The 19,397-nt window shown below is 39.4% G+C and overlaps 1 protein-coding gene across 1 annotated transcript in view; it reads right to left on the bottom strand.

The window, feature by feature from the left end:
- The window catches only part of Ccdc178 (coiled-coil domain containing 178), a 362,700-nt gene that overhangs the window by 183,306 nt on the left and 159,997 nt on the right, over window positions 1-19,397 (bottom strand). The window lies entirely within an intron of this gene.

The raw sequence follows: 19,397 nt of genomic DNA, 5'->3' as shown, positions 1-19,397 counted from the left end.
GAGAGGTGGGAGGAAGTGTGAGGACATCAGGAATAGAACAGAGACACACTGTGGAACAAGGTTACATGTCAATAAGTGGAGAACAGTGTGATTCACATTCCATTTTCCTAAGGCTTCATATTTGTTTTTGTTTTTTTTTTTTTTGTATTTGTTCCTTCTGAAATCAACCTTCTGAGTCTCAATTTTCTCATCTTCATCTTGTTTTAAAGCTAGATTGAGTGGTAGCAACTATGATTCCTCCTTCCATAGTTTTTATTGGCCACCCACTCCAACAACTTACTCCTACATTAGCGAGAACGAAGGCAATGACAGACAATTTACGTCGGCATGCTTTGGCCTAAGCTTTATACTTAAAACTCCATCTCTGCCCTTCCGTACCCCTTGGGCTTCTTGACATTTCAGTATTCCTTTTCCTTATTTTTTTTCCCCCAGAAAGTCATTATTCCAGCTTTTAATTTATAAATTCCAATGAAGGCTTTGTGCACACTTCCTTGCCTCTGATTTCATGCTCTACTGAGAACGTGCTTGGCTGGCCTCTGATCAGATATTCTCAATTCAGCTTCCTTCGACTGCAGTGCCTGTCTCGGTAACTACCCATGTCTACTAGGGTACTGTGCTCTCTTCAAAGGCCCCGTTTCTGAGATTCTAGCAATGCCGTTTCATCTTGTCACTACCAGTTCTTCGATTCCTGTTTTGGTTGGTTTCCCCTGCAGGGACCCAACTCTCACTTTCTCACTGGGAAGGGCTTTAAGAGGAAAGCTGCAGGAAGCCCTCAGCTTCTCTGTCATTCACTTCCTTTTCTTCCCCTTTCTTTCCTTTGCTATTTTTTAAATTTTTTTATTCTTCACTTTCTTTCTCTCTCCAACCCTCTCCCTTAACTCCTCTCTTCCCTCCCCAGTCTTTATTCTGTCAGAATATTATTGTATGGACCAGGCTGCTTTTGAACTCAGGATCCCTCTCCCTTAGCTACCTGAATTTTGGGACAACTTCCACATTGAGGATTTCAGAGTGATTTTCCATTTTCTCTCTCTGTAAGGAATGGGTCCTCCCTTCTTTGGCTAAAAATTTTACATATTTTTATCCTTGTGTTTGTGCAAACACTAGCAAATGTTTTGTTCTTTTACTTTCTACCCCTTCAGACAGTAACGACACCATTTTGAGTACTTATTTGCTGTCCTCAATATACATCTGCCTCTCACTTGTGTTTAGGTCCCTTGCAGCCCTAGCAAACTCTGGATTTTCTTTTTTTTATATATAAAAAGGGCTTTATTTTACATTTACTGGGCCAAAGTAACATTCCAATGCTATTAAAAATTCAAGGTCTGTAAGCAATTGTCTTCTTTAATGGGTCCCCAGCTACATCTCTTGCAAATTTTTCGGTACCAACCTATTCACCAAACTCATAGCCTCACTAGGATGTTCTCTGTAGCTTAGCTTAGAGTCATCTGCTTGAAGTAAAAATAAACCTTAAACAAACGAGAGCTGGAAAGACAACTCAGCAGTTAGGAAAACTCCGCTTTTTCAGAGGACCCCAGCTCAGTTCCCAGTGTCCCTGTTAGGGGGTCTACAGCTTCCTGTAGTTCTAATAGGAAGGAATCCGACACCTTTTCTGGCATCTGCACCTCCCTTCCCAATTCACACAATGTATATGCACAGACATTAACAAATACATACACAAGAATAAAAATAAAAATAAATCTCAAAAGAGAACTCATCTGCTTCCATACGCGGTTTTTGCATTTAAGATCCTTCTATTGAAGGCTGGCATTCACACCGGGGCTCTCTGTGGTCCAATTTTATTCTACATCCTTGGGGGCTTGGCTTCCTAAACCTCTCTTTTGTTCTTGGAAAAAGAATTTCTCTTTTGTTAGACTTTCTTTCTTGGCAGACAAGGATGCTCAGGTGACCCCACCAACCAAAACAAAGAAAAACAAAACAAACAACAACAACAAAATCTAAATTTCCTGACATTCTGTGTTTTTTGGGAAGAATTTTCTATACCAAATTTGTGCTCTTAAGTTCTCATCAGCTCAATAAAATATGCCGTCTTCCTCCACCATCAAGATGAATTGTGTGGTCTGTTAATTAGCCCTAACTTCATTTGTTTTCCGGTGGTATTTGTCATCTATGACCACATCTTTTTTTTTTTTCTGTGTAAACCATGCTCTCAACATTACAGTCATGCTGCTTGTTTTCATGTAATCTTTCAGGCCACAGCTTATGATGAGGTCATGAAATTCTCAAGGTCTCAAATATTGCCAGACCTTAACCATCTGCTCTTACCTCTCAGTGTACATCATTTGATATTTTAATAACTCCATAGAAAAATATTTCCTCAATCTCTGCAACAATTCCCTTTGTGTGGACTTGCAGACCTATGGCGGTACTTCAATGATCATGTGGGTGATACAGCAATACAGAAATTAATTCAATATTTCTAAGACTGAAGTCTTTTCTTTTATACTTTTCTTCCTCCTAATGAAAGGTGCCCCCAACTTAGCCAGTCTCACAGCCTAGAAACCTAGGACTTAGAATTCCTCAATCTCAATGATTCTTACAGCCACTGAATAATCAAGGTTTCACCATGTTCCATTAATTTAATTTATTTCCACCAAACCTCTCCCTCTCTCTCTCTCTCTCTCTCTCTCTCTCTCTCTCTCTCTCTCTTTCTCTCTCTCTCTCTCTGTGTGTGTGTGTGTGTGTTTCTTGAAATGGCCACTATTGCAGGCCTAGAGCTAAGGAGAATCCTTCCCTTTAATTTCAACTCCAAGCTTTTACATACCGAAATTCAATTTTATGTTACTGTCAAAGTTACTCCCTTAAAAGGAGTCAAAACTGTTGGAACCATTAACATCTCAAACTTTATCACTTGCTCCTCTGTTCTTTCAAGATAATGTTCAAACTCCTCAGCCTCCCACAATGCTTGCATACACAGCTTCCATTTGTTTTGTTGAGCTTACCTATTCAGAAATTCACTTTATTTTGACATGTCCTGTTTCCTCTTTCCAAAAATACTATCCAAATTTTTTCTTACACATTTTAAAAACATGGATAGCTCCTACTCAGTCTTCCAGTTTAAAATAAAAATTTAAGCCAAAGTCGTCTTGGAAAAACACACCTTGGCCCTCTGTTTTGTTCTATGTAGTTTCTGAACTGTTTTTCACACATTCATCACCTGAACTGGTTTCTTCCTTACTTTTTTTGTTCTGTCTGAATTGTAAATGGTATGCAGCCTGAGTCAAGGTCATAGTAACTTCCTACTCAAGCTTCAACTCTATCCAGCACTTGTTACTCAACCAGGAGCACTGGGCACTCATGTTCTCCACTGGACTGCTGGGCTGCTGTTCCCACTGATGAAGCAGAATGGCTGGAATAGACAACTGAAAGGAGGGGAGGTTTATTAATCTGATAGGTTTGGAGCAGAGCGACTTACTCCATGATGAAGAGGAGATAGAGAGAAAAGGGAGGTGGGTGCTCTCTGCATACTCCCCACCTCCACCCAGTTACTTAGTCTGTGGCAAACCCACTTCATGGTGCTATTTAAACTTAGCAAATCTCTGGAAATATACACACAGACATAAAATATATCTGACCGTGTACTCTAGATTGTCCTAAGTCCTATCAAGCTGACAAGACAAGCACAACTATTAAAACACTCAAATATCTATCAATATCTATCTATTAGATTTAGATATACCTGAAGAATTTTTAACAGTGTAGAAATTATCTGCTACGTTAAAATGCATACAATACTAAATATGCAATCATTGCAGCTTTGTAAAAACAAAGGTATTTAAAGAAAAGAACATGAAATTAATTCAAATATTTCTGTTTTAATTATGAATTGCAAGTCCTTGGTGATTTCTCTATTTTAGAGTAATTTGAACTAACATTATTTGCTAAATAATCACAACTCATACATGATTTGCCTTCTCAGTGAATTATTTGACCAAATTCCATCTGTATATAGCTTTTTACTTCTATTTTACTTACTGTTGTAGCACAAAAGAAATATACCCCAAGTAAGTCTTTCTATGCGAGATAGGAGCAATATTTACAAATCAAATTGCTCATCCAAATAACTGCATCAAGACTGTCCTATAGCTGTGTGCAGAAGGAACTATCATTCACCTCCGATGAGCCAAGAGGAGAGCATATGCAAATCTCAGATCTGTGTAGCAGCTTGTCCTGAACCTCCAACTTCCACATCCAATGGGAATATTAGTTTTAATACCACCAATCAACAAATCTCACTGATATTAACTGGACAGAGAAAGTTGGTTTTGGTTTTGTTCTTGTTTTAAAAGAAAACTTTTCTAGACAGAAGTGATTATAAATGTGGTTCATATAAGTTCCTAATATTTTTATTAGACAAAACCATGGGCCATGTGGATAATTGATTAAAGGCTACTCATACTAAGGTAAAATCATGCATGTTAGTTTGAGATCATGTATCAAGTGGTTTTATGTGAAGCATTTAAGAATATGAATGGAAAGCAATTAACTGAATTTTCAGCAAATGAGACCATGATTTGTGAAGCCTTTGAGGACTGCTTTTCCCTACTGAGTTTTGGATTTTATACAGTCTTGTTTGGGTTACCTCACTCATCTGATAGCAGCCAACAACCCAGACAAAAAATCTTTATTGTATATCCTACACAGGAACCTTATTTTTCTTATTCAAATATAGAAAAATGCTTTTATATTTTCTGTTTACTCTGAAATAAATAAAGGGGGAAGGAAATCTTACCTTTTGAGTTAACGCTTTTTAGCATGCTATACTTACTGGTGATTGATCAATAATTGTGATACATTTCCCTAGAGTCAGGGTAGCGTCATAAACATGTTAAAGGTATACTGTTAATAAAATGTCACACAGGCTTTCTCAGAGACACAGATCTAAAGAAGTAGCATTGATTTTCATCTTTTTACTGTGCTGTTATGGTTAATTTAGATGCATGTCGTTGTTCAGAATCCCATGTTTCAGCTTTGAGTGTGTCCTGGCGGGTGCTCAGAGACTCCTGGGGAACAGCTTGAGCTCAGTGTCGAACGTGATTTAGTATGTGACTGACTAATACTTCCTATGTATCAATCATAGGAGCTACATGAATGATAACGCTGAGAAACCACACAACACAGACACAGTTGGTGCATGGCATTCAGGTAGAGTGCACCTTGATGCACAAAGTCAAGTTGCAAATTTCCTTTGTATGAAACAAAGGGTGAGAACTTCATCACGTTGCTGAAATTGAGAGTATAGTGGGGTAATTTCCTTCTACTCTTGGCCTATGCCACTTGTCTATGACAATAGCTTGCTATCAAATTTAAGACCCTTATTCGGGAGGTTAATGCGAGGTAGGAACTCTATTCAGTGTTATTTTGGCTTAAGGGCATAATGTCACAATTTGATGCATCCTGTAATGACTTTTCTTTCTAAAGGCAGCTTACAGCTTAGACCTAGTTCAGCGAATTTCCTTGTAAGGTCCTTGGAAGACTGGAGGAAAAAAAGAACTACAATTGATTGCGTGGCCAAATTTCTGTTCATGCCTGCTTACTGATTTTTGCTCATTTCACAAATAAACAAGGCATGAATACATCAACCCAGAAACCATAAACAATAAAGAACTTCATCCTGTAAGTTTGCTACGGCCAGCAGTTTGTGGCTGGATCTGCTATTTGTCATAAGATAAATGATGGCGTGATTGCCATTTGTCAGTGAATACACAAGAGAGGTGCTCAGCTGTGAACAGACAGACGCAGGCCACAGTAAACAACACCATTCTTACCACTAACTTTCTTTAAAACAGCCCCCTACAACCGGGAGAATAAAAGTACAGCAAGGTTTGTGGTTCAAAAAAATCTTTATCCTTTTAACCAAAAGAAAACAATCATAGAGTAAGTCCTAATCGTTTGCAAACCCCTGCTGAAAATCTTGCATTTACTGCGGTGAGGAATATGCTGCAAACACAGGCCATCTTTTATACTGGGGGTTGTTTTCTGAAGTTGGGCATTGAGTTTAATTTATATGTATTGTTCCCATTCTTGTACTGCTCAGTGATTTTTAATACAAACTTTTTTTATGTTTCTGAGAATCACTAGTGCTTGACGGCTTTCAACTATATTAATAGGGGTATAACAGCACCCATACATTAATAGAACCCGTGTTTTATCTAGATTCTGATTGAATTTAGGGAGTGCCCAAATTCTGTGGCTAGCCGTGCTGCCAACTATATGAACTTCATTAATTTCTCTAACAGGCTACCCAGCAGCAAACTGGGGAAGACAGGATATGTATGACATGCCAAGGCATGCTCATGGGATCTCTAAGCTATAACATGCATTTGCTACAAATACCTCAGCAGATGATGAAGGAACATTATAAAAACCACACATATAACCATATAACAACAATAAAACTCAAAATCTGAAGCCTACATATGAAGGGAGCATAGAGGGAGACAGGAGTTTGGGATGTGCCGTTTCCACTAGCAGGCAAACACAGAGGTGTGAAATAGCTAACATGTATCGTTTGAGGTTTTAAAATATGTTTATAACTCAGTTTTATCATGGGATACATCACTTTTCACAAGAGAACTCAGATTAAATAACACAGAACCTGAGATATCTCTACACCATTAGATACAGGTCCTTCCGGATTAAGGCTAAAATATGTGGGTTGAGAAATGGAGTGGGTGTGGGTACTTACTTTACAGTATCTCCAAATCCAAGCTCAAAATCAAGAGGCAAATATTAGTATTTAGTGACAAGCATTTCCAGAAGCTGAACTGTTCAATTTGAGTCTTGTAATTTTTTAATGTACTACAATAAAATTATGAGGAATTAAATTATAAGTTTGTCTTTTTCCTACTTAGTCCAATCAAATAACATGTTAACCTTTATTTAAAATGTATTAGAAGTAACCATTCTAAAAGAAGTCCCTTGCTTCACTTTGTGCTGTAGCACATGAGAGTTCTTTCAAATCTTTTGTCTTGGGACTAGAGATTTCTTGACATAAGCTAATACATTTTTCATCAAGTGCTAATGGAAGAAAATGATTAGGTAGATCAAAGGAATGTGTGCATTGTCTGACTGCCAATGTTGGATGCTATCTATTAGATGAATTTTATATATACTGGTGTTTTGTCATCCTAAATTATGTTCTAATATGTATATAAAAGATTACCAATAAAGTCATCAACATTATTGGTTTGTATACATTAAAATGTAAAACAATTAACACTCTTAGCCTATTAATGTATAAATCACACAATCAAATCAAAGCTTGTTCAAATAGTCCATTTGTGTTATGATCACCTGCCTGCTTTAAAGTTAATGCCTTAATAGGATGCTGTCATACCACTGTTTATAGAACTCAAGTAAGCATCATACTTATGAACCTCATAAATCTGTTTTCCTTATATTGTAGTAATAATTGTTTCTCCTGTGTTTTTTTTTCTAAAGATTTCACTTCTCTGGTTATTTCAGTGCTTCTATCAGCTACTTTATCTTTCCATCTTGATAAATCTATTTTTTAATGGATTAGGTAAATATCATTCATATATGTATTTCTATTGTCTTTTCAGCATTCAAAATATTGTTTCAGGGCAATCTCTCTATCTCTGTCTCTGTCTCTGTCTCCCTCTGTCTCTCTCTCTATCTCTCTCTCTTTAGAACACAAACAGAAAACAGAAAAAGGCTGACTTTTAGGCTCCTGACAGGAGTCTGGTATAAGTGGGAGACTTTTAATTCTCAAATTGTTTCACTTCACTAACTCTTTCAAAGTTGTTGCGCCAAGATGCCTGGCGGATTAAGCTCCATTGCCTTTTCTTGTTTTGAACTAATGTATTCTTGATCACCGTTTAATGAAACTATATACCACATGGAGATTTCACATTAGATAAGCCATGTGAAACCCTCATCAGACAAGTAACTCAGGCTGGTGGTAATCCTTCAGATGAAAATTTCAGACTAGCAGGTTTTCCAATTTAAATGAGCCCCTTTAACTATAAAAAATTGGCACGGTATGATTGCTAAAAATTATTTTTAAATTTTTATGTTGCCAAAGTGCCCTGGTGGCTGTAAAAAACAGAAATCCTGCCGTAAATACAGAAAACATTAACTGGTCACTGAGGGGATCCAATTTACAACCCATAGAGACAACTCACACAGCTCACTGACACTGGTGAGATTGGGTCTGTGATGGGGCACTCAGCTCTGCTCCCCCACCCAGAAGCAAAACTCGCCCTAAAGATGCAATTAAATAGATTTATTCCACAAGTTTCTCCAGTCAGTGGCTATTACTCACTCTTACTTCATTGAGCTCTGATCTATAGAATGTTCACGGCGTGTTCAGGTACCCTTTAGACAGCAACAGTTCTTGTTATGAATTTCTGTTGCAAAAACCATCATGGGAAGAATTAACATGTGTAATTTAACTTTTTTATTTAAGCGATTCTATTTATGTTAACTTACCTATCTTTTCTCCATTCTTCTAACCTAGAATCGCTGCACCTAAGGATCTTACAGTTGGGATTATGACAAATGGAGCTCAATTTTTTTCTACCAATTTCAGATGTTTTATGAATGAATTTGGACTTCAAATAAGAAGGAAAAGAATATGTTTAGAATGTGTTTTGGAGTGTGTATTACATTTTTGTTTTATTCCATCACAAATACAGGACACGTGCACAAGCACAAAACATGTCCAGAGCTCTTCTTCTGTGTGTCTAGTAGACGATCCCAGAGGTTTAAGTCTGAAAGGAGTAGCCTTGATAAGTTTATTCTGAGACACTACTGCGGCCTAAGGCATACTACATAGTTTTACAGAGTAAGAATTTTTCAAGATGTAAAAAGAGGTATGGCTGCTTACAAGGAACCCACATTTTTAACTAAATATTTCCTATTAAAGGAAAAACCAGGAAAATCAACAACTCAACGGAAACAGTGAACGTACAACAAGAGAATAGATCTAATATCAGATACACATATAAACACCCAGGTGTGTAATTGTCAGTAATTAGCATGCAGTAACCCCCAAATGAAGAAGCTGGAATCTTAAATAGAAACTGACTGCAACCTAAGGCCCGATTGTGCCGTTATTTAAATACTCATCTACATTTGGGGGTTGCACAGACTTTGAATCCTACAAGATTCTGTCTTAACAACCAGTAGTTTGCACCAGGCTTCCACTATCTGCAGACTAAATGCAAATGAGAATTCAATCTGTAGTAAAGAACTACCTTTTAGTCCACGAAATAAATGTTGAGAAAACACATATAGTTATTAGCATCAAATACCACAAATGAAAACAACAACAACAATGCAACAATCTCGAGGAAGGAAACCCCTGTTATTTGGGTTTGCTTAACCTACTCAGTCACGTAATGAGGTGAGGTCAGTGTAAAGTTACCAACTCTCAGAAAGAATTGCAGTAAGGTGAAGCCCAGACCTGGGTAAGGGTCTTGACAAGTACTTTCCTCCCAGAAACACAACAGCAAACATTGGAAAGGATTCCACAGATCTGGGGATGTTTCCATACCAGAATGGAGTACTGAAGAAATCACAAAGCCAGCAGGTAAGAGGCTTGGGCTTGTCCTCCATCAGTCACTGGGGGTGGGGTGGGGCAGAGGATTGGGACTTACAGAGGGAAACCTGAGATGATGAGCAGGCGGAGGAACTCTCAGTATTCTCAGAGTAAGCAATATGACAGGGAAAGCCTTGCCTCAAAGAACAAATAAATTTGTAAGCTTCCAAGGCAAATGGAGAACGTGGAAAAGAGATATGGGTAACACTGGATAGGAGTGCATTATGGATGTCTCTTTAAGCGTTTGTAAACTTGCACATATGGGGGAAAAGAGCGCCCCGGGATCTTCAGTTCCAGTCTGAATGATGTCCTCTAGTGTCTGTTTATGCTAGCTATAACATTAAAACACTGTTTATGGAAATAAAACAATTCTTTTTATAAACTGAAAAATGTTTGAAAATAATATTCAAACCCTAAGTGGAAGGCTGTTACAACAGGCAACAGCAGGAGAGAAATATGAAGGAACATAAAAATATAAAATTTCTGACAAAGAAACATATTTAGCAAGTAAGGGTGCTCTGAATTGGTAATCATTTAATCTAAGGAAATCTTGAGGATGCCTGAAGAGAGAGAAGTTAATGGTTTTTAGGTGTAAAATGTTAGGGTAGATCTTACGTAGAAAATAGCATCTTAAAGTATCTGTCGGTCAGTAGTTTCCAACTTTCTTCTGCTCTTGTGGTTCACCAGCAGGACCCTTACAGAGAGGAATTAGGTACAGTTTGAAGGGAAAAAATAAAACAAAATATCACTACCATCGCCACTGTCACCACCACTCAGCACAAGAAATCTCTGCTGGTTTAGATAATTCACCTTTGACCTTCTATAATGATATCATTCTCCATCTACGTAATTGTGTCTCTGACAAGAATTTATTCGTTAACTAGTATGTGCCAAAACACCATAAAATGTTCAGGCTAAACCCCTCTATTGCAGTCAATGAAGCTTGCTCCAAAATGCTTAGTATCCACTTTCAAATGCAGACAATGAGACTTGGCATTTGCCATTCAGAACGCTTAGAATTTCATATGGCTCTGTCTTTTCACTAGGGATTTTTACTGATTTCAATTCCAACGAGTTGCTGCAGACAAAGTGGAGGGGTGAGTATATGTTTCTACACTTAGGGTTTTCATCTTTAACAGCAATGCACTGTTCTAGCAGCTGGTGTATATGATGACCGCCAGTCTCAGGCCACTTCTATCTGCCATACAGATGTATCAAGTAATGTTTAGATCAGCAATCAAAGAAAGCATTTTCTCACGTTTAGTGACCCAAACACGGCCATGGGTGATTTCTAATGATGTTGTGCTGAATCTGCCTAAACTGGAGCAGAAATGGGGACACAAAGGATGTTAACGTCTCCAGATCTGCCTGTCACTTTATCAGCAGAAAACCCCGCCTTCCTGAGTTTCCTTCCTTAATCTCACCTTGGGGTATTGGGCTTGTTACTTTCCTTACAGCGTATTCTCAGGAGGGAAAGTGAATCTGAGCAGTCTATAAGGGAAGCAGATTGCTCAGAGACTGAGATCTGAACCTGCCACTGGACTGTGCTGGTTTCAATTATATTAAATTGGAAAACGGATTCTAAAGACACACCTCCTGGGTAACTTCAGGTGACTCGCAAACACAAGACAAACTGGTGCTCAAACGGAAAGGTAGGGGCTACACCCCAACTCCTGCTTTTAGAAAGGCCACTGCAGATGGACTGAGGAAGGGGGACCTCATAGGCAGGCAGGGGTACTGGCTTGCCCTTGTTTTCCTCTGCCACCTCAGCTCAGCTGTAATTCAGCCTTCCTTTGCCAAATGAGGCTGTCCGTTTTCCTCTCCTCACATTAATGACCTATGATGGCTTCTTCTTCAGGTCAAGCTTCTTGAAAGGGATGGTGACCTCTTTAAAACACATTGTGTTCCCTCCGAACTCAGAACCAGATTTGAGTTGTGTGTGTGACTGAGGCATCACGCAGAGAATGCCTCGTATGCTGTACTGCTGTATGATATCTTTGTCATCCTTAAAAAACAAAATAAAAACTTGTAGAGTACACAGGGGAGTGTGCCCTAGAGATGTTGACTTACAACAGAATTAAGTAAGGTTATATCAGAAGGACTTTATTCATATAAGTGTGTTACCAGCTGTTTGAGGTCCCTTTGCTGTGTAAGATGAAAACTATGAGTACCGAGAATGACTTGCTTCTGTCGCCTGTAGCTCTGAGCCCTTGAGTGCACAAGGCTTGTGGCTGGGCTGAAATGCTAAGAGGTGCATACCTTCAAGCCTGCCAACTGGAAATGGGTTTCCCTGCTTTAGAAGCTAGTATCTTAGAGCTACAGATTCTCAGGTTGGAGGCATACTGCTCTAGAATTTAATGACTTGTCAGTGGTCTTGGAAGCTAAGGAAACCTTTAGTTCCTGGTAGCAGCTAGCAGCAGCAGTGGTGAACAGCAGTCAGTGCTAACTAGTTGTGCAATCTTGGATGTCAAGACCCTTAGATGCTAAGCTTTGACAGGCTCTGTACGCTCTTCAGTGACCAGAGTCCACACTCCTGCATCCTTGGTTATCCTCTGCTGTTCATACTGCATCTGCCTCTGCCTCTGCCTCTAAGTCCTCTATAGAATGCTTTCAGCAACCACACTGCTGTTATACCATGGCTACTACTGTAGCTACCGCCACTACTGTCTCTGGTGCTCTACTGCCTCAAGTTTATTTTACTATCTCAACCTATTCCATATTAAGAAAGTCAAAGATAGGAACCCCTCCCCAATGTCAATGCAATGTCAATAACAAAACCAGGAGGAATATTTTATGGGTTCAATGTGGTAATAACAAAAGGAGAATTGCAGAAATATCTCTCCTTGTTATATATTAATCTTAGCTCAGCTTCCAGTCCCACCAATCACAGGTCTTACGTAAGAACTGACTTCACCCAACATAGACTTTCTGTTTAGCCACGCAGGGATTTGCTCCCCTTGATCCTAGAAAGAGTCAGTTGGAAGGTGAGCAGGGTCTTTGAGAGATCATTAGGGTTGTCTTGGAGTGGTATTCTTCCAGGCTCCTATGGTTGATCAGCAAGGGTCAAGACTGGAGTGAGGTTGACAACAACAGAAGTGTGCGTTTCAATGGTCCCAAGTTTCTGCTGGAATATTCCCAGAGGATCATAAGTGTCCAAAGAAGATAGACTGCCAAGAGCGCAGCTTAGACAAACTCCTAGGCATGATGGAGGGATCCTTCCACTGCCATTTAAACACCTTAAGGACACAAAAGTCCGAAGTGATTACTGGTCATGCTCATTCACAGGGAAAATGTGAAGCATCACATAAAGAACCAAAGAAAGGTCAATTTCCATCTAATGTTTTCCAAAGGCTTGGCCAGTCAGTGCTTAGCTGTGTGCAAACCCTGTGCCAGTGATATGGAGGGAGTTGGGTCTGAACTGTCTCAGTGGCACGGAATTCAATGTGCTTATTTGAGTAACTTAATAAACCCCTCAGTTTGGTAGTCTGCTAAAACCAGAATGCAAAGATTTCCCACAACCAAATAAGTTAAAACATTAAACGCTCTGGGAAAGAAGACAGTTGAAGTCAGGGGAAATCAGAATTCCAGACTGGCTTTGTAGCCTGGGCTTATTCTTTCTTGGCTATAAGGAGATATCCATGCATTATCCCCAGAGTAAGACTTTGAAATGCAATATCCCCAGTGGCATGAAAAATCCTGTAAATCAGTGGTCTACATATGACTCTGAATCAATATTTATCATAAATTTTAAGATGCTTCTACCTCCAAAGTATTATCCTCTTAGTTATTCAACACTAATCTACTGAAAAGGATGTTACAAATGGTACTAGGGGCGTTAACCAAATGTTCCCAAACCAGGGAGATTGCCCTGGATTATCCAAGTCAACACAATGTGATCACATCAGACCTGTGACATTTGGACACAGTTTCAGTCTGTCTCCTAACCATAAATTTGGACTCCAACTTTCTTGGTGTAGTAGAACCTGGTTATAGAGGACATTTCTTTTAGAAGGGACCATAGTTACACAGGGACCACAGTTCCGGTGGCACCAAGTGTTTATGAAGAAGCAAGTCTGTGTCTTAGTTGCACTGCATTCCTGACTGTCATGCATCCTCTCAGTATTCCACCGTCGTGCTACTGCCCATCTCAAAAAACAAAGGGTGACTGTCACCTGAAGAAGAACGGCTAATACTGTCTCTGACTTCCATAGGCAAACTCACAAGCATGCATGCATACCCACAGATACATGCACGTGCACTCAAAAACACACATACAAAAAAATAGTCAGGGATATAGCAGAGCCTAACAGGAACACATTGTGTGATGTGTATTTTTTAGTGGTCCTTAGAGAATTTTGCAGTGTGCTTTGATTACATCCACCCTTTCCTCCTAGAGCCATGCCCTCCTTATCCACCCAACCTGTGTCTTCTTAAAAAGAATCAAGTTTGTTTTGTACTGTCCTTACAGTCTCCGAAGCCTGGGCCTTCTACTTTATTTCTCACTCCTCTAGAGGAAATGAAAGGTGTGTGCAATTCTACATATTTCTCTTTATGGTAATGAGAGATTAGATCTGGGCAAGAATTTGTGTCCTATGATGTCAAACATAGCTTGGTTCCTTTGGTAATTCGATACATAGAAAAGAACCAACCTGTCTGAAAAGAATCTTGGCCTCTGCTCTCTTTTATTGGGAAGAATCTTTGAGTCCCTAATATATTATTACTTGTATGGGGGCATTGCATGTTCCAACATTGTGACTTATGATGGAGACTTTGGCCCACCCTGCGGTACTTCAGACATGTTTAGGAACACCCACAATTGACTGTAGACTAAAGGACAGCCAAGTGGGCAACGTGCAATTAAGACCCAGTTAAATTCTAAAAGAAGCAGCTTTCTTGGCTGCGCTCCTCTGTGTGTACTGTGCATCTCAGGTCAGAGAGGCGATAACACCATCAGTGACCGGAAGAGGAGGGGTGCAGCTGCACATGCAGATTTCTCCTGAACTCTGGACCATTTGGCTTTCCTTGCTTAATTTTAATTTCATCTTTTCTCTGAGATGAGACAATAGTTATAAAGGCAATGTTCTGAACTCTGCGAGTTATTCAGCAAACTCTCAAGCTTGAGAGTGGTTGTGGGGATCCCTGAACTTGTGACCAGCTGATGCCTGCCTGTAGTGTGGGCAGTCTCGTCTCATAGACACTGTGTCCTCTGGATGAGTCATTTAAATTCTGCTTAACCCAAGTATGGTGGCCATAGAGCAGGATATCAAAGGTCTGGTTTACAAATGCATGTTTTTTAGAGGATCATTTAAGGTTCTACTTTATTAGGCCCTGTTTTTCCTGACTGTACCTTCCTATCTGATAGGTGATGACTTTGGTCTTGAGACAGATGCCAAAAGAAATTGAGAGTTGATATCATTCCTAGTGCGTGACAAAGTTCTTTGTGAACAGAAGCTTAATCTTCCAGTGAATGAGTGGCATGGGTGTAGATATGCTGACTATATTCTGTTTACCTTTGAACTTCAGAAGACCAGTTACTAACATGTATTCAGTCCTATGGGGCTTTAATTCCCTTTGGTGAAGGAGAAGACCATTTGTGTACCTATAATCCACAGTAATGGTACCTGGGATGTTTGTATGTTGGAGGAGGAGAGAGGGACCATGACAATCCCATATTTGTATCTGAGAAACTGAGTGGTGATGGGAAAGCTTCGTTCAATGTCACTCATTTTAAATTCTCAAAATATAAGTATAAAATTAGAGAAATATGTTTGCTGTCGACCATACTGAATTGGCTCATGAAGGAAAAGACCCTTACAATTGAAATTTAAAAAATTGTTCAATTTTTTTAAAGATAGGGTAGGAAAGAATCTTTTGCCTAAAAATTGTTTTGTCTCAGAATTCAACTCTGATATAAACTCATGGGCAAGAATGCAGAAACTGGAGTCAAAGCTGGGAATATTTTTTCACTTTTTTTTGTTTAGCACATTCATTGTCTTTTTCATAAAAAGTGTTTCACATTATAAAAATCAACAAAGGTTATCGAAAAGCATTTTCATTATTTTATATCGTACTGAAAATGAACTTGACACCATACAACAGTTTATATATTTCATTTCCTTTCTCTTTATAGCCTATTTCATTTCCTCTCAAACTGTTATGATTATCATGGCACCCAAATTTGAGATATGCAGTTCCCTCAGGAGGTCAGGTATATGTGTTTTCTGCAAGAAAATAAATCAGGCAGTGGAAGAGTGATTTGGGTAACGTTGACAATCTACCCCACACACACACACAGTGAACAAAACACTGTGTGATGTTTTGTTAGAGCGTCAGGGCCAGGTTTTTAAAAACTCCTAATTCTAGCAGGAAAATTTCAGTGATGTGACTTCAGTGGGAAGCCTCTGATACTTGAAAGCTCTGGTAACTGAAAATGGGTCCCTGACTGATCCATCACTTTGGTTAGATCTGTGCTTATGAACACTGAAACCTACAGATGTCTCACTTTTGCAGCACTACTTCTTAAAGCAAGCTGAGGCGATCTTCCAGAAGGTTAGGATGCCACGTAAAGGTGAATGGTCAGGATAATGGAATAATGGGAGGCACTCCTAATTATATTAACCAAGAAAGAAAAATAGTGAGATATGTTACTTGCCACTGCACTGATTGCACTATATTCACACACGCGTGCGCACGCGCACACACACACACACACACACACAAACATACAACAATGAGTAATTAGTGATATAGTTTAGATGACCGTATGGAAAGACTTGAAGGCCCTTTATTTTAAACATTTTTGAGAAGGGGAAAGATTTATTATCCCCCCATGTGTGTGCATGCACTGAAGAGAAAAGTCATGGCCTCATACATGTTGGCAAGTGATCTACCACTGGGTATACCTTCAGTCACTTGACGATACATGTGCATGCCCTTCCCCCCTTTGATTTACTGGTTAGAAACAAGGTATGAAAATAATGCTTCAGAGTCTTCCAGTGACGTTAGCCTTACCTCCTAGAATGGAGGACTTGTCATTGATGCCAATCATCTTTATTAATAATTACGCTCCATGAGAGGGAGCACATTCTTGACACTGCCTGGGTGATGAAGAACCAGAGACCCGATTGCCCAGAGTTCTAGAGCAAAACCAAATACTACTGGTCTTTTAAAAAGTAGTGATGAAATGACTCTTAATGATATTCTCTTACACTCATAGATCAACGCCTTATTCAACCAGCATCAGAGAAGTTTCCTCCTACAGCAGATGGAACAAATACAGAGCCCTACAGCCAGACATGGAGACATATCAGACACTGATAAGAGAGAGACAGAAGGGAAGAGACAGACACAGACAGAGGCAGAGAGACAAACAACATTGGAGTACAGAACACACAATTTTAAACAGAATGTTTCCAACAAGTCCCTCATGGAGCCCGATGGAAGATGAGGCTGAAAGAGTTTAAGAGCCAGAGGGGACGGAGGACATGAAGAGAACAAGGGTTTCTAAATCAACTGAGCAAAGTTCACTGGAACTCAGAGACGGGAGCAGCAAGCAGCACAGGGCTTACACAGGTCTGCACCGATTTCTCTGTGTCTATACTATGGCTTTCAGTTTAGAACCCTTCATGGGACTCCTGAGTGTGTGAACCAGTGAGTCTCTGATTCTCAGCCTGCTTTGGGGGTTCTTTTCCTTCTGTTGGTCTGCCTTGTCCAACTTCTATCTGGTGGTTTTTTGTTTTATCTTATTTTACTTTGTTGTGTTTTGTTGTTATATCTTAGAAGCCTGTTCTTTTCCAATGAGAGGCAGATAAGGGAATGGATCCTGATGGGAAGGGATGTGGGGAGGAACTGGGAGGAAAAAGAGAGGCAATAATTTAGTCAGGATATATTGTATGAGAAAAGAATCAATTTGCAATAACGGGGGGAAATAATTGCACACCGAATATAATAAGAACTCAATGCCTACTTACTAATTAAACTGGACAATTTTCCCAGTCTCCACCTTTCCAGAGTGAACTTGAGTGTTTCATTCCCTGGCAAAGCAGTTTAGACACATTTCTATGCTTCATCCTTGTTAGACAATGTTGTTGGAATTAGCTAAATCAGAGATGGAGTGAAGTTTTTCTTCTCACAGCCCCCATAGTCTAGAAAGTCTGGTTGGTTTTACTACCACCCTGGTTCTTCATTAGTGATTCCAACCCACAATTCCTTACACATGTGAGAAGATATTCCTTCCTTTGAGTTTTAATGTGATTAGAGAACACAGTACACAGCCAGTCAGCCAAATGCAGTGTTTTTAATGGGTTTCTCACCATTTTGACAAGTCCAGAAAAGAGTTTAGCTCAAGGACTGGGCCTTTTCTCTCTTCATATAACTCATCGCACCAGAATCCCATTTTACCTCAATCTCAAACCGGATGGCCTCGCCAACATTTTAATCTTGGAGTTTATGGTCTTACTCAAATCACGTTAACTTCAATTCCACAAGTCATTAGCCATTCATACCCATGGTCACCCTTCCTACTTCACTGTCTCCTGGAGTGACTCCACCTTGCTTGCTGAGTCCAGTCTTGGGGTCTCACACTCCTTCCCATTTCGTGCTGACCTGCCTTGGTATATCGACTTTGGTATATTTTTTTTTTTCTGATAGTCCTGAATTCATGAAGCCTCTCATGCAGCATCTTCCCCTAAAGTTTCTATAAGGGCAACTACACCCAAACTCTTGCTCCATGAGCTCTAGATTCTTAGCTTCAATTTGTTGCTGAGCACCAAGTAGATCCTCCAAATGTGTAATATATTATATTATATTATATTATATTATATTATATATAGCCAACTTCACACATTTTCTTTAACGCACAGACCCTATTTCTAGATAACTATGTCGTGAGGTATCGGGTTATCAGTGTTACGATCCTTTGGACAATGCTTTTCAGCATCAACAGCAGACTCATTTATATTCTGTCTATAGGAACAACAACAGATCTGGTCCCCAGTCATTGGAAGGTCTTGGTGTCCCTACAGAAGTCTTTACTGGTCCCACATTATCTAACATCCTGCATTCCTCTCCAACATATGCATATAATCTGTAAAATCAGTTTCTCTTCTGTCATGGAAAACACAGAACTACTCATCTTGCCACAGCAGCATAAAAAAAGATCAGGTCTCTGTGTATTTGTGTGTGGTGTTTGTGTTCCTTTGGTGTGTACGTGTGGGTGCACGTATGTGTGGAGGTCAGAGGTCAAGGTTGGGTGTTGTCTTCAATTGTTCTCCCCACCCTACTCTTTGAGACAGGTTCTGTAGCAGAGACTAGAAATTATCAATGTAGCTGGGCTACTTGTCCATAGAGTTCCAGCGGTCTGCCCCTAGCTCTGGGGTTATAGATGTACACCATTGTATTTGCTTTTTACGGGGCTCATGGGGTGTGGATACTATTAAAATGCATTATTTACATATATGAAAATGCCATAATGAACCCTGTCATAATGCATAATTAATAACTGTCAATAAAAATTTAAGAAAGTTATGTGTTTTACTGATAGTCTGTAGTGGGTGAGGCACTGAAAATGGCAATGTACTAGAAAATGAAAACAATTGTAAAAATATAACATGCAAACTATATTCATAAAATGCTATAATTATGTAGAAAAAATATGCATAGAAAACTCACAAAGAATAACAGCCAAATACTGTAAGAGATACCTTTAAGCTGCTGGGAGAGATAAAGGCTAAAGGTGTTGGCCGGTTCTCTACATAGATAAAAACTAAAGATGGCGACCAGTTCTCTGCGTAAATAAAAGCTAGAGATGGTGGCG

This window comes from Myodes glareolus, chromosome 13, assembly GCF_982192425.1.
Source record: "Myodes glareolus chromosome 13, mMyoGla1.1, whole genome shotgun sequence".
NCBI lineage: Eukaryota > Metazoa > Chordata > Mammalia > Rodentia > Cricetidae > Myodes > Myodes glareolus.
Note: the sequence above shows the minus strand (reverse complement) of the source record. Positions and strands in the feature narration are given on the sequence as shown.